The sequence below is a fragment of the Tamandua tetradactyla genome, chromosome 10 (genome assembly GCF_023851605.1).
Source record: "Tamandua tetradactyla isolate mTamTet1 chromosome 10, mTamTet1.pri, whole genome shotgun sequence".
In the NCBI taxonomy this organism is placed as follows: Eukaryota; Metazoa; Chordata; class Mammalia; order Pilosa; family Myrmecophagidae; genus Tamandua; species Tamandua tetradactyla.
Window position 1 is genome coordinate 21,377,133 of NC_135336.1, and position 13,536 is coordinate 21,390,668.

At 38.7% G+C, this 13,536-nt stretch overlaps 1 protein-coding gene across 2 annotated transcripts in view; it reads left to right on the top strand.

Annotated features, from left to right (window-relative positions):
- The window catches only part of MYLK (myosin light chain kinase), a 318,148-nt gene that overhangs the window by 60,390 nt on the left and 244,222 nt on the right, over nt 1-13,536 (top strand). For both annotated transcript variants that reach the window (XM_077118124.1, XM_077118122.1), the window contains exon 2: nt 8,974-9,140. The gene's annotated coding sequence lies outside the window, so the exon portion shown is untranslated. The remainder of the gene's footprint in view (nt 1-8,973; nt 9,141-13,536) is intronic.

The following is a 13,536-nucleotide window of genomic DNA, read 5'->3' on the forward strand; positions in this document are numbered from 1 at the left end:
TATACTAGAAGATCCCTTAATAAATGTCAGTTCTCCTTTACAACCCCTTCCTGAAGTCTCTACAGTGGTGGCTATTTGGATGGTTTGTGTTAATTTTGTCTGATTAGCTACTTGAGTGCAAATGCTGTGTTCTCCAAATGCCACTCTCAGTCCCCCAACCTCCAGCATTCTGACCATGTGAGTGGTGCATAAAAGAATTGGACTGATTGCAGGGCATTAAAGAGGGAGTAGGTGGAAAGGAAATTGTGGTAGGAGGTGTTGATGACTCATTGAAAACCTTTGAGTGGGAAGGAAGGCTAAAAATAGGGTGGTAACTGGAAAAAAGCAGTAGGTCTGAATGTGGGTCTTTTTCAAGAGAGGATGTCTGGAGGCAGAGAGATATAAATTGATGGTTGAAGGTTGAAGGTACTAATGGGGCAAGGACTAAATTATCACTTACTGGCCTCTTTAGGGTGGGTAGCAGGGAATGAGAGATAGAGAAAATGTTTTTATATGGTGTACTATAGAAATGCATCTCTACTAAAATATCACTATAAACTGCGAAGAGATAAGCAATATGTTTTTTAAAATGTAGATGAGTCTCATATTACCTTACTGAACCCTGGCTCATATAAATGCTATTTATGTCAATTGGATTTTCTTTTCTAACTCTTTCTCAGCATTGGAAGTAGCTTTTAGTGCCTATGTTCCCATCTAAGCTTGGAGACACCCTACAGCATCCCTGAAAAATAGCTGTTTAGGCCCTTTGAACACTTGTGGTTTTACAAATCTCACTACTCAAATGGGAAGGGCTGTCCTTGCCCAGAGACCTGGTGAAGCCCTTCTCCTTCTCCTCCTCCTCCTCCTCTTTCCTCTTTTCTTCTTCCTTCCTTCTTCCTCTCCTCCTCTTCCTCTTCCTTATTTTGGCTATCTTTTTTTTTGAGGTAAAATTCATGTGCCATAAAATTAACCATTTTAAAGTGTGCTATTCAATAGCATTTAGTGTATTTGTGATGTTGTGCTTCAATCACCTCTGTCTAGTTCCAAAACATTTTCATCACTCTGGAAGCTCTTATTGAATAGAAATCTGTCTCCCTGTAACCACATATCCCTGGAATAACCCACCGTGTTTGTATTTCCATTGCATATTTTAAGACTCTATCATATAAATTTTCCCTCAAAGCCCCTCCCTGAACATTACCTGAGACCTTCATCATGAGAGGATTTCTGAATCTCTTAAGAAGTTTGATCCTTTTCTTAGCAGGGCAGTGTTGTTGTTTGCATTCTGACAAAAGCAGTTGCCCAGAAACATGACTGGAAATTAAATTTTTTTAGATTTCCTTTTCCCCCTTGAATCTAATGAGATGTTAATATTGTTTTTCTTTAGTTAGTTGATATGATGAATTACACAGATTGGTTTTCACATGTTGAGTCAGTCTTGCACTTCCAGAATAAATCCATGTTAATGTTTTTTACTGCTGAATTTGATAATCTAATATTTTGCCGAAGATTTTTGTGTTTATGATCATGAGGAATATTGGTCTGTTGTTTTCTTTTAATGTCTTTATCTGTTTTTCATATCAAGTAATGTTGGCCTCATAAAATTTCTGTAACAGATAAAGAACTATTTAGGTTACCTATTTCTTCTTGAAAGAGTTTTGGTAGTTTGTATCTTTTAAGGAAGTTGGCCAATGCATCTAATTTGTCTAATTTATGGGCATAAAACTGTTCATAATATTTACTTACTCTCTTTTTAATGTCTGTAGGATCTTTAATGATGTTTCCTGTTTCATTCTTGGCATTTATAATTTGTGTCTCTCTTTTTTTCCTGATTAGTTTGGCTACAGGTTTATTCATCGGTTTTTTTCAATGAACTAACGTTTTGGTTTCACTGATTTCTCTTTTTTATTTCTTCTGTTTTTTTATTTCATTGATTTCTGCTCTGGTCTTTATTATTTTCATCCTTCTGATTGATTTGGATTTAATTGGCTGTTTTTTCTAGTTTCCTAAAATGAAAGCTAGATTATTGATTTGACAAGTTTCTTCTTTTCTCATATAAGCGTTTAATGCTATAAATTTCCCTTCCAAGTACTGCACACTTGAATACTCCCCAGATGTGATACATACTATCATAGTTTCCTGGCTGCTATGGCATATTATTATAGAGAATGAGCTGGCTTAACAACAGGAATTTATTGGCTCATGGTTCCAGAGGCTAGAAGTCTTGCTTCCTCCTGGGGACAGTAGCATTCTAGTCTGCCACCCGTCCTTGGGTTCCTTGACTTTCTTATTACCTGGTGATGTTCTTTCCTTTTTCATCTGGGTTCTGTTGACTTCTGGCTTCCTTTGACTTCCAGCTTCCAGTTTTTCTCTGTGGCTTTCTCTCCCATGCGCATTTTCCTTTGTTTATAAGGACTTCAGACATACTGGATTAAGGTCAACCCTCCTTCAGTTTGGGCACACCTTAACCAGGAGTTAGGACCTGAACATGCTTTTTGTTGAAGACATGATTCAATTCCCCTAACATTGTACTTTCATATTCATTAAGTTGAAATATTTTCTACAATCCATTGTGACTTCCTCTTGTGATCCAAGGGTTAAGTAAAAATGTGTTGCTTAACTTTCAAATATATGAGAAATTTTTCAGTATCTTTCTGTTACTCTTAGTTTAATCCCATTTTGGTCAGAAAATCTTTGTATGATTTCTCTAATTTAAAATTGTTTTAGGTTTGTTTCGTGGTCCAGCATATGGTCTTGTTGAATGTTTCATGTGCACTTGAAAAGGATGTATATCCCACCCTGGGGTGGAGTGTCAGTTCATTCAAGTTGGTGGATGATGTTGCTTGCTCAGCTGTTTTCTGTATGTTTTTTTCTATCCATTACTTGTTCTATCACTTCTGTCAATTACTATGAGAGGAGTGGTGAAGCCTCCAACTGTAATTGTGGATTCTTCTATTTCTCCTTTAAGTTCTAAGAATTTTTGGATAATGTGTTTTTGGGGCTCTCTTGTTAGTTGAATAAACATTAAGGAGTGTTATACTTTCTTGGTGAATTGACCCTTTCATCATTATGAATTTACTCGTCATATCTCTGCTAATATTTCTTGTTTCTCAAGTCTACTTTGCCTGATATTAACATAGCCACTTCAGCTTTCTTTTGATTAATGCTTGCATGTTATATCTTTCCCATTCTTTTATTGTTAACTTATCTCTGTTTTTATACGAAAAGTAGACTTTTTGAACACAACATATAATTGGGTCTTACTATTCTATCCAATCTGACAACCTTTATCTTTTAATTGGTATGTTTAGACCCTTTGAATTTAATGTAATTATTAATGTTGTTGGATTAATCTGCCATACAGATTTTTTATTTCATCTTTCCCTTATTCCTTTTATCTTCTTTTTCTACCTGCTTTTTTATTAATTGAGAATTTTTATTCTTTTTTTCTCCACTGTTGGCTTATTATTTTTACTTCTGTAAAAAATGTTTAGTATTTTCCCTAGTGTTTACAAAATACAACTTTTTCATTGTATAATACAACGTACATATTTAATTATATTTGATCTTCAAATCATATCATACCACTTCATGTGTAGTGTAAAAACCTTATACTATTAAACTCCAACTTCTTGCTTCTCATTCTTTGTACTGTTATTGTCATACATTTTTTCTTTATGTATCCTAAAAATGTATAGTATAGTACTACTATTTTTGTGTTAGTTAACTATCTTTTAGAGCAATTAAAAATAAGAAAATATGTATTTTGTATTTACTTTTGTTTTAGCCATTTCTGAAGATCTCCATTTCTTTGTTTAGATCTATTTTTCTGTTGGTGTATTCCTTTTGCTTGAAGAACTTCTTTAACAGTTCATGTAATAAAAATCTTCTGATAATGAATTTCTGAGCTTTTTGCTTATTTTAAAAAGTCTTTATTTCTCCTTTATTTTTGAGAAATATTTTCATGGGTGTAGGATTCTGGCTAGACAATTTTTTTTCAGTACTTCATCCGTTTTTAAGGATGTCATTTTGTTGTCTTTTGATTTGCATTGTTTTATGAGTTAAAAAGAGATGTGTACTTGAATTCATAGCTTTGTTTGTTGTATATAATGTTTCAGCCTCCCCGTTTTGCTACCTTTGGGATTTTCTCTTTGTCTTTGATTTTCAGCAGTTTGAATATGATGTATTTAGGTAGGTTTGATTGTTTTGTTTGCTTTGTATTTCTACTATTTTGAGTTCTCTGAGATTCCTGGACCTATGATTTGATATCACTCATTGTTTTTTGAAATTTCCTAGCCATTATTTCTTCAAATGTTTCATCTGACCCATTCTCTTCTCTTGCTGGGATTCCCAAAGTGCTTAGATGCTTTGCTCTTCTTTTTTTATTTTACTCATTTTTAAAATTTCTTTAATTTCTGTTGACCGTCTTCAAGAGTACTGATTTTCTCCTCAGTTTTGTTGAACCTATTGTTTGAGGTGATGGGGTGCACAGCTCTCTGAGTGTACTAAAAACTGTTGAATTGTACATTTAAATGGGTAAATTACGTGGTATGTGAATTATATCTCAGTAAAGCTGTTATTGAAGACACCTTCCTGCTTTAGGTTCAAAGACTACATTGATTAAAATCTGGTGGGCATCAGGGAGAGAAAAGACATCTTGCTGATGGTGCTGCAGGATAGAATGAAAAGTAATTCTGAAGATGTTACTAAATTGAAGCTGGTGGGGGGTACAGAGATTATTTATATTATATTATTCTATCTTATATATTTGATCCTGAGTGGTGGAAACAGACTCTATTCTTAACCATTTCATTTTTTTATTCTTTGATGTGTTTTGTTAACTCCTACAGATAAAATATGATTCATGATTGTTAGTCTTACAAGTAAAAAGTTCCAAGTCACCTCATTGATTTGAGTTCTTTTAAATATTCAAGTCCCATCTACTGTGTGTCCTAGGATGACTGACGCACTGGCTACTTGTGATATCTGATAATGTTCTTGTTGGATTTTAATCATCTGGCTGAGAGTTTCTATACTATCTCCTTCTGATATAAAAGGACAAACAAATAAGGGCTGTGAAGAGCTCTCCACAGTGAGAATTCCAGGACAACTTCTGAGACCTCTGTAAGAATCGTATGATGGTCTAGCAGATCTGCCTTCTCTGCAGGGAAGGTACATGTGCCCCTACAGTATTGTATGTTTCTAAACATTCAGAAGCCTTCTCAGTATTTTTCTGATGTCTCTAATTTGGAGTAATCCCTAGCATATAGTAAGTGAAAGAAGCAAGTTATAGAACAAGCATAGATAATGTGCTATCATTTGTAGTTTAAAGATGGGAATAAAAATATATATGTAGGGTGGGCCATGGTGGCTCAGCAGGCAGAGTTCTTGCCTGCGATGCCACAGAGACTCGAGTTTGTTTCCTGGTGCCTGCCTATGTTAAAAAAATAATAAATTATTTATTTATTTATTCTTACAATGTATCGATACATATTAATACATATTATAACATATTAATAACATTAGTACAAGACATGGCTAACTCTGAGGAAGAGAAGTTGGAGTTGGATACCTGGGAGACAGGGGCAGGTGAAAGAGCTTTCACTGTATATCCTGTTGTATCTTTTGAATTTTGAAAATTCCTATGTGGAATGTGTGTGTATAGAACATGTATTGGCTATTCAAAGGGAAATACAAATTAAATTAAAAACAAAATACTTTTAGGATGGTGCTTTAGTTTCCTGGCTGCTAAAACAAATACCATGCAGTGGATTGGCTTAATAACAGGAATTTGTTGGCTCTCGGTTTCAGATGCTTGAAGGCTTCCTTCCTTCCAGGGTTGGTATCTTCAGTCTGGAGACCTATCTTTGGGATTTCTTGGCTTTTCCATTACATGGCAGTACACGTGGTGGGGTCTTCTCCTTTTTCTTATGGACTCCATTGACTTCTAGCTTCTGGCTGCTCCCAGTGGCTTCTTGTTCTGTGTCCAATTTCCTTTGCTTATAAGGATTTTAGCCATATTGGATTAAGGCCCAGCCTCATTCACTTTGGTCATACCTTAACTAATAACATCAAAGGTCCAATTTACAAATGAGTTCATACTTACAGGACCAGGGGTTGGGACCTGAACATGCCTTCTGTGGAACATGATTTAATCCCCAATAGATGGTTAACAAAGCTTGAAACTTAGATTGGCACTTAATAATTTACTTGTCGCCCTCACTTCTCATCACTTAGGTCTTCCTTTCCAGGTGTTCTGCACCTGATCATTTAGCTTCAACAGACATGTTGAAACAATCCCCTCCCTCTTAGTCTAATAGAAACTCTACACAGAGATGAGGCAGCTAAACTGTCCCTTGTGACTTATTGCCATATTTGATCCCAAAAGTTTTAGACCAGTTGTTCTTAAACTTAAGCAGAGTCACCTGGAGGACTTGTTAAAACACAGGTTGGATTCTATCCCCAGAGTTTCTGATTCTCCTGGTCTGGGACATACCTGAGATACTGTAATTCCAACAGGTTCCCAGGTGATGCTAGTTGAGGGATTACACTCTGAGAATCACTTCCCTAGACTAAAATAGTTTCTCCTGTGATGTGTTGATGTGCAGTTTTGGCATTCTAGCTGTGTCCTCATTTAGGCCAGCTCTCTGTCTGGCCAAAGATACCAGTCAGGCTCCCCCACCCTCTTAAGACAATATGGACTTTGCCACCATCAGGGCTGATATATCAGAAGTCTGGCATCTCCCTTCATTTATACTGTCCTGAGCAGACTTACTCGAGGTCTCTGCTGTCAATTCTCCACGAATACTAAACTTAAGAGCAGGCATTAGAAGAGTCATGCTATTTACTGATTCCCCTTCCAGTATTTCTCAGCAGAGGTGCTATAACATTTTGGGTGAGACAGTCTGCTTAATGTTGAACATTGAGTATCTTTGCTCTCTTCTCCAGTCCTCAGTCATTAGGACAATCCATAATGCCTGCAGCCACATATCTCTAGGGGTCCACCGTCTCCCCTAATTAAGATGGGTGGTGAGGGCAGCACAGCTTTCTACTGAGAACCACTGCTATTTGAATCAAACTGTCAGACCCCTCTTCAAACCATATTACCTTAGCTCTCTGCAAAAATGTAGTCATGTTTTAATAACATTCTTGCTTTTATCAAATGTTAATATTAAAAAGGAAGCAAATGGTGAATGTCTCTTTCTGAAACACTACGGATTAAAATTGTCCATGATAATGTTCGGTCCCCTCTCTGTAGAGAGGATTTGCACAAGAGGGGCCATTTCCTGATATGTCTTTGCTTCCTCAAGAAGCATTACGGGACAAGAAGAATTATGTGACCTATCTTGTTTCCTTTTATTTCCTCGAATGTTAGGGAATTCAGAGATAAATATAATGCTTGATTGGGCTGCAAAATTAACTTTGAAAACCACTTTAGAATATATTATCAGCTTTTATACAGTTTTGATTTTTTAAAAATCAGAAGCTTTATTTTTTTTAATGGGTGGCATCACATCCTTTCAGAAGTAAATGGAGTATAACATGTCCATGATACAGGTTGGCTTGTGAAATTATAGCCAGGAGTGAACTAATCAGCTGGGCACAGCATGCAGAGAACAACTGTAGGCACAGGATAGGGACTGGGCCTGTGTATATAGGAGGAGTGGCCTGTAGAGAGGTTCTTCTTGGTGGCAGAAAGTGGAGGGGTGACTGGTGAGGATGGGGTGCCAGTTGTGTGCAAGCTGGAGGTGGAGTCATAGTCAAGAAACTAAGACAAGTGGATACCTGTCACCATGAGCCCTCACCAAAGTGGAGAAGTCCTTGGCAAGAGTGGCAGCAGGTCCAGCTGAGCTTGCTTGGTAGAGAGAAGTCTTGCTGAGATCAAGACTGGTTTAACCTGAGAGAGATGCAGAAACCACTGCCTATAGAATCACCCTTCCTGCTTCATATGGTCCTGTAGCCAGAGAGATTCCCAGTCATGGAGCAGTGGGATGCAGATGGGGCTGGCACTTCTTCTAGGATCAGCTTTCTGCTGAAGCTTCCTGTTCAGGTGGAAGGACTATAAGAGGATGGGGAATTCCACCCCGACCCACTCTTCCCCTGTCACTCCTATTTCCTCTTCAAAGTGTGCGTCAGCATCTGATGTGAAGGTGGAAGGAACTATAAGCCTAAAGTCTCCTGTGTGATTTATTAAAGATCATTAGGGCTCTTTCTGTCTCAAAGCCTTTCTGCTAACATTCCATTGTAAAAACTTGATTTCCTTTGGGTTTATAAACTATCCTTTACAAATTACTAGATCTTCTGGAAGGGTAGCACATAAAGAGCTCAGAGATCAGTCATTTACACCTTTGAGAAAATGGGTTTACTATTTAAAATAGATATTCATTTCTCTCTGAATAAGCAAGTGTGGTTTGCAGCCCAAAGGGAGCAAAGTTTCTAAAGGGAAGAGAAGGGGTGGACTTCTGGAGCCTGGGTCAGGCTGAGTGAGTAGACCCTGTGGGTACTGGGTGTTGGTTCTGAGAAAGGAGGGAGAAAGAGGGTGCAGCCTGTCATTTGTTTTCTCCCTGTCCTGTCAGTCTCTCCTCCTCCTAGCCATCACTGAAGCCAGGCCTGATTGTCCAAGAGGCAGCTGCCTCCAGAGGGCCCCATAGCTACCTGCCTGCACTACTGTCATCTGTGGGGAGGTGACTCTCCCAGCCTTCCACCGTCACCCCTACCAGACCCAGTAATTTAATCTCAGCACTGCCTACCATGGTTCTCCAGCGTCTGTCCTCTGTGGAGGAGGAAAGTACCTTGTTCTTGTTCTCCTTGTAACTATTGTTCTTGAACTCTAAACGTCTAACTCCCCACATGCAGTCATAAAAACAACCTATCATCTTCTCTGAGACATTTTCACGTAGCCTCTTCTATGGGTGATTTGGTCCTCCCAGCCGCTCCCACATCTTTTTGCATATCTGTCTCTGATTTGGCTTTCCTTTTCTCCTTCCCGCCCAGCCACAATCCAGGTGACTCCTGAATCGTCAGACTCCCGCTGCAGTTCAGAACGACTTCAGGAGCTTCTTGGCTGAGGGCTCCCTACCACCTCCAGCGAAGCAGACCTCAGGACTTCTTTCATTGTTCTCACAGCCCAGTTGCCACAACAAACAATACTGAAGACGTTGGTGAGTGGGCAGAGTTTAAATTATTGCCATTGACTGTTCCTCCTTAGTCCATGCTGAAGAAGCCCCAAAGAGGGGAACTGTGTGTTTTCCTGGGCAACTGGGAGAGACTGGTGCCCCGGAGGTGAGATGATACCTAGCCAAGTGCCCAGGCAGATGGGAATGAGGCAGTATGTTTTGGCATTATCTGTTGGCCTTGGTTTAGCTTGTCAACTCTAAAACTAAGTCGGTGGGAACAGTTACTGGAGCCAGCCAAGAAACAAGATTGATTAAGTACCTGCTGGGTGTCCTGGTCTCTGCTGGCAACTGTTGACGTTGCTGAACTGTGGTGCTCAGACCTCCTCAACTGGCTGAAAACTTCTTCCTCCTGGTGATCCAGAAAGCTGTTCTGATGAACTCCATTTGGTTTGGATCTCTGCTTTGACTCTGTGGTTCCTTAGTAAGCAGGCATCATTGGGGTTGGAGCACAGGTAGAATTCTGTGTTAATTTGTCCTATAAACCACGGCTAGTTCTATGGGCTATGCTAATCCAGGGTCTGACCAAGGCTTACTTTGGCACTGCTTCACAGACATGTCATCTTCATTTCTTCAGTGACAAGTCTGCGTGATAATAGGTGTATAATGAATCTGTTTAACAAAGATGTTGTTTTCTTTGAACAGCTATTCAATGGTAAATATTCTCAATATTTAAAAAATGGGGATGACCTTTTGTGATTTCATATATGTAATTGGGGGTGGGTAGGTCGAGTTCCATTGCTTTCTATGGCCTTAGCTAGTGAGGAACAAAGTTTCACTCCTCCATCCTTGACCTTCTCCTTAGGGTCTCACAGTATAGCACTGCAAGGGTCCTTGGCCAGTGTCAGCCACTCTGGCTGCAAAAGAACCTGAGAGGGCCAGTACTGATTTCAGTGAAACAAAGAAGGAAGGAAAGAGGGAGGAAAAAAGTAGGAGGAGGCATAGGCCGTGATTGTTTTAAAATAATACTATTTCCCCCATGGTTGTAAACCTGCTTTTATCTGTGGCCCCATCATTGAAGTGAGAGAATAGCTTCTTAGATTACTCTGAAGAACGAAACTAAGTTTCTCCTCTTTTGTTAGGAAAATAAATCCTCTAACTTTAAAGGAATTTTTAAAAAGTAACTAAGAGATTGTATACTAAAGTGGGTGATGAAGGGAAAAAGCAATATTCTAAAGTTTGACCCTTACTATTGCCTGAAAGAAAATACAGGACCTGTGGCTGAGATGGGGAGCTTTATTTTAGGATTTGGGGGAAGCTGGATCAAAGTCAGCACTCTGTATATAAGAGCATGACTCGTTTTAAATGCAGAAAGCCTTAAGGCTTTTTGACATTGTGAGGCAGCAGTGGTAGAAGATGAAAGGATGGAAAAAATTAATGCAAGTTCCTTTATTTTAAAGGCAGGTTTGCCTTGGTGAAAATCAGGATAGAGGTGGAGCCCCTGGTGCTGATGAATGGAGTATGCAAGAAGCTCTTTCTGTTTAGTCACTAACTTTATGCTTGGAAGGGGAAATTTGCAATGAGGAAAAGAGAAGAGTAAAACTTCTGTTCTAAAACTTAGAACTGGATTCAGAAATCATCCAGTACTCCTTTCTCTGCATTGATGAGGAAACGGGGTCAAATGAGCAAAAACTCATTTGGAGATACACAAGTCAGTGCAAAGGCTGTCTAGAACTCAGATTCCTTCTCTGTGAATCCCTTAAAGTCTAAGCTAATGGGCCACTCACAGGTGAAACAGGAACTTTTAGCAAGACACAAACATTTCTTGATAGACTTCTCAAAAGGGCATATAATCTTTAGTCTCCCCCATGAATTTTTTTAGAGATGCCTATGGAAATACTCTTACCTGAATTCTGTGACCTTAATGAAGGCATTTAATCTGCTTTTTTTTTTTTTTTTTTGCATTCATTGGAAATCAAACCCAGGTCTCCGGCATGGCAGCAAGAACTCTGCCTGTTGAGCCACCGTGGCCCATCCATTGAGTCTGCTTTTGATAAAATAACTTTGAACAATAAATCATGATACTATATCACATTACATAATCCTTACAAATGTTTGATTATGATTCTTTTTTAAATGAAAACACATGTATTTTAGAGAGCTTTATTTGCTCTCTACTTTGTAATTAAATATGGAGTGTGGTAGTTAGAGTCACTTGTCAGCTTGGCCAGGTGAAGGTACCTTGTTCTGTTGCTGTGGACATGAGCCAATGGTATGTGAACCTCATCTGTTGCTCATTACATCTGCAGTCGGCTGGGAGGCTTGCCTGCTGCAATGAATGTTTGATTTAGTTGGCTGGTGCTTAAATGAGAGAGCTCAACATAGCATAGCCCAAGCAGCTCAGCATACCTCATCTCAGCACTTGTTGCTCAGTCCAGGCCTTTGGAGATGCGGAAAGAAGTCACCCCGGGGAAAGTTGTTAGAACCCAGAGGCCTGGAAAGAAGGCCAGCAGAGATCACCCTGTGCCTTCCCGCATAAGAAAGAACCTCAGTTGAAAGCTGCCTTTCCTCTGAAGAACTAACAAAATAAACCCCCTTTTATTAAAAGCCAATCCATCTCTGTTGTGTTGCATTCTGGCAGCTAGCAAACTAAGAACATGGAGCTTGATCATATTTCCTTAAAAGTTGGGCATTAGGGCCTTGATCAGTATTGTAACCTTCCCATATCCCATTGTGTTTGTGAGAAATTCAGCTCCCTTCCAAGAAAAGAGTGTAACCTGGGTGAATGTGGTTAACATAATCTGACTAATTCATCACACATGTCATTCATTCATTAGAATTTTCATCCTAATGAAAGAGGAAGAGAGAGTAATGTTTGGCAGTAATTTTAAAGTACAATGAACTAAAATAGAGCAAGGTAAGGGGATGGAGAGGTTAGGGTGAAGGGTAATTTTATGTAAGATTGTCAAATAGTCAAGGAAGGCCTCTCTGTGGAGATGTATGTGAGCAGAGAACAGAATCAAGTGAGTCTTCAGAAGATCTGAACGAAGAGCTCTTACTCAAGGCAGAGGAACTGGCAATTGCAAAGGCCCTGAGGCAGGAGGGAACTTGGTGTGGTTGGAGCAGGGCAGCAAGCAGGGCAGCAAGGGCTAGAGTGGAGGAGAGTGAGGCAGAGTGTGGTAGGAGATGAGATTGGAGCAATAGGCCAGGGCCAGGTTATGTAGGCCTTATTGGCCCTGGTAAGGAGTTTGGATTTTATTCTGTGTCCAATGAGCAGTTGTTAGAGGGTATTGAGTGGGGAAATGTCATGATTTGGCTTCTCTATGGAGAACTGACTATAGGGAAATGGGATGGTTTGAAGCTATATGTACCCTAGAAAAGATCATGTCTTTCTTTTTTGATTTTTTAAAAATTGATATATATATATATATATGCATTATATATTCACATACCATGTACTCATCCAAAGTATACAAGTTCACAATATCATTGTATAGCAGTGCATTTATCATCACACCTGACTTTTTTGTGAGAAATAACAATATACAAAATATACAAAAAAGCAATAAATTTCAAAGCACATTGCAACAATTAGTTATAGAACAGATTTCAGAGTTTGGTAATGGTTAAAATGCCACAATTTTAGATTTTTACCTCTAACTGCTCTGAAATACAGGAGGCTAAAAGAAATATCCATATAACGATTCAGCAATCATACTCATTTATTAAACCTGACCTTCTCTGTATAGCTCCACCATCACTTTTGATCTTTCTCCCACTCTTGAGGAGTATTTGGCCTATGCCCACTCTAACTTTTTCATGTTCGAAGGGGATATTAAAAATACAGGATGGGGGATGGAAATATTTGATGTTCTGGAGAGGCTGGCCCCTCTGTGTTTCAGGACTTATCTGGTCCAGGGACCCATCTGGAGGATGTAGATTTCTGTAAAGTTATCCTAGTGAATGGAACTTTTGTAGAATCTTATATGAAGTACTAGGTGTTCTTTAGGATTGGTGGAATAGTTTGGTTGTCCTTTGGCAAGCTATGACAGGTAACAATGTCTAACTGAAGCCTGCGTAAGAGTGACCTCCAAGCTCATGTTCTTTTAATCCATTCCTGTGGTGTAAACCTATTGTAGGTGGGACCTTTTTTTTTTAACTTTAAATTATTATATGCTAGAATTCATTTTAAATACAAAATATGTAACAAGAGCATGTAACAAAAATAAATTGCAGCTGAAACATTAGAATTGATACATTCGTAAAGTAATTACTAATCTGCATCACTTTAATGTTAAGCATCTGTATTATGAAATCATTATTACAATAGAATATTGTGCTTTTTATTATATCTAAACATTTCAAATCTATTCATCTTTCTATGACTTTTAGAAAAAAAAATGTCAAGTACAATTCCCGCTCCTTTTCTTCCACTTACAACATT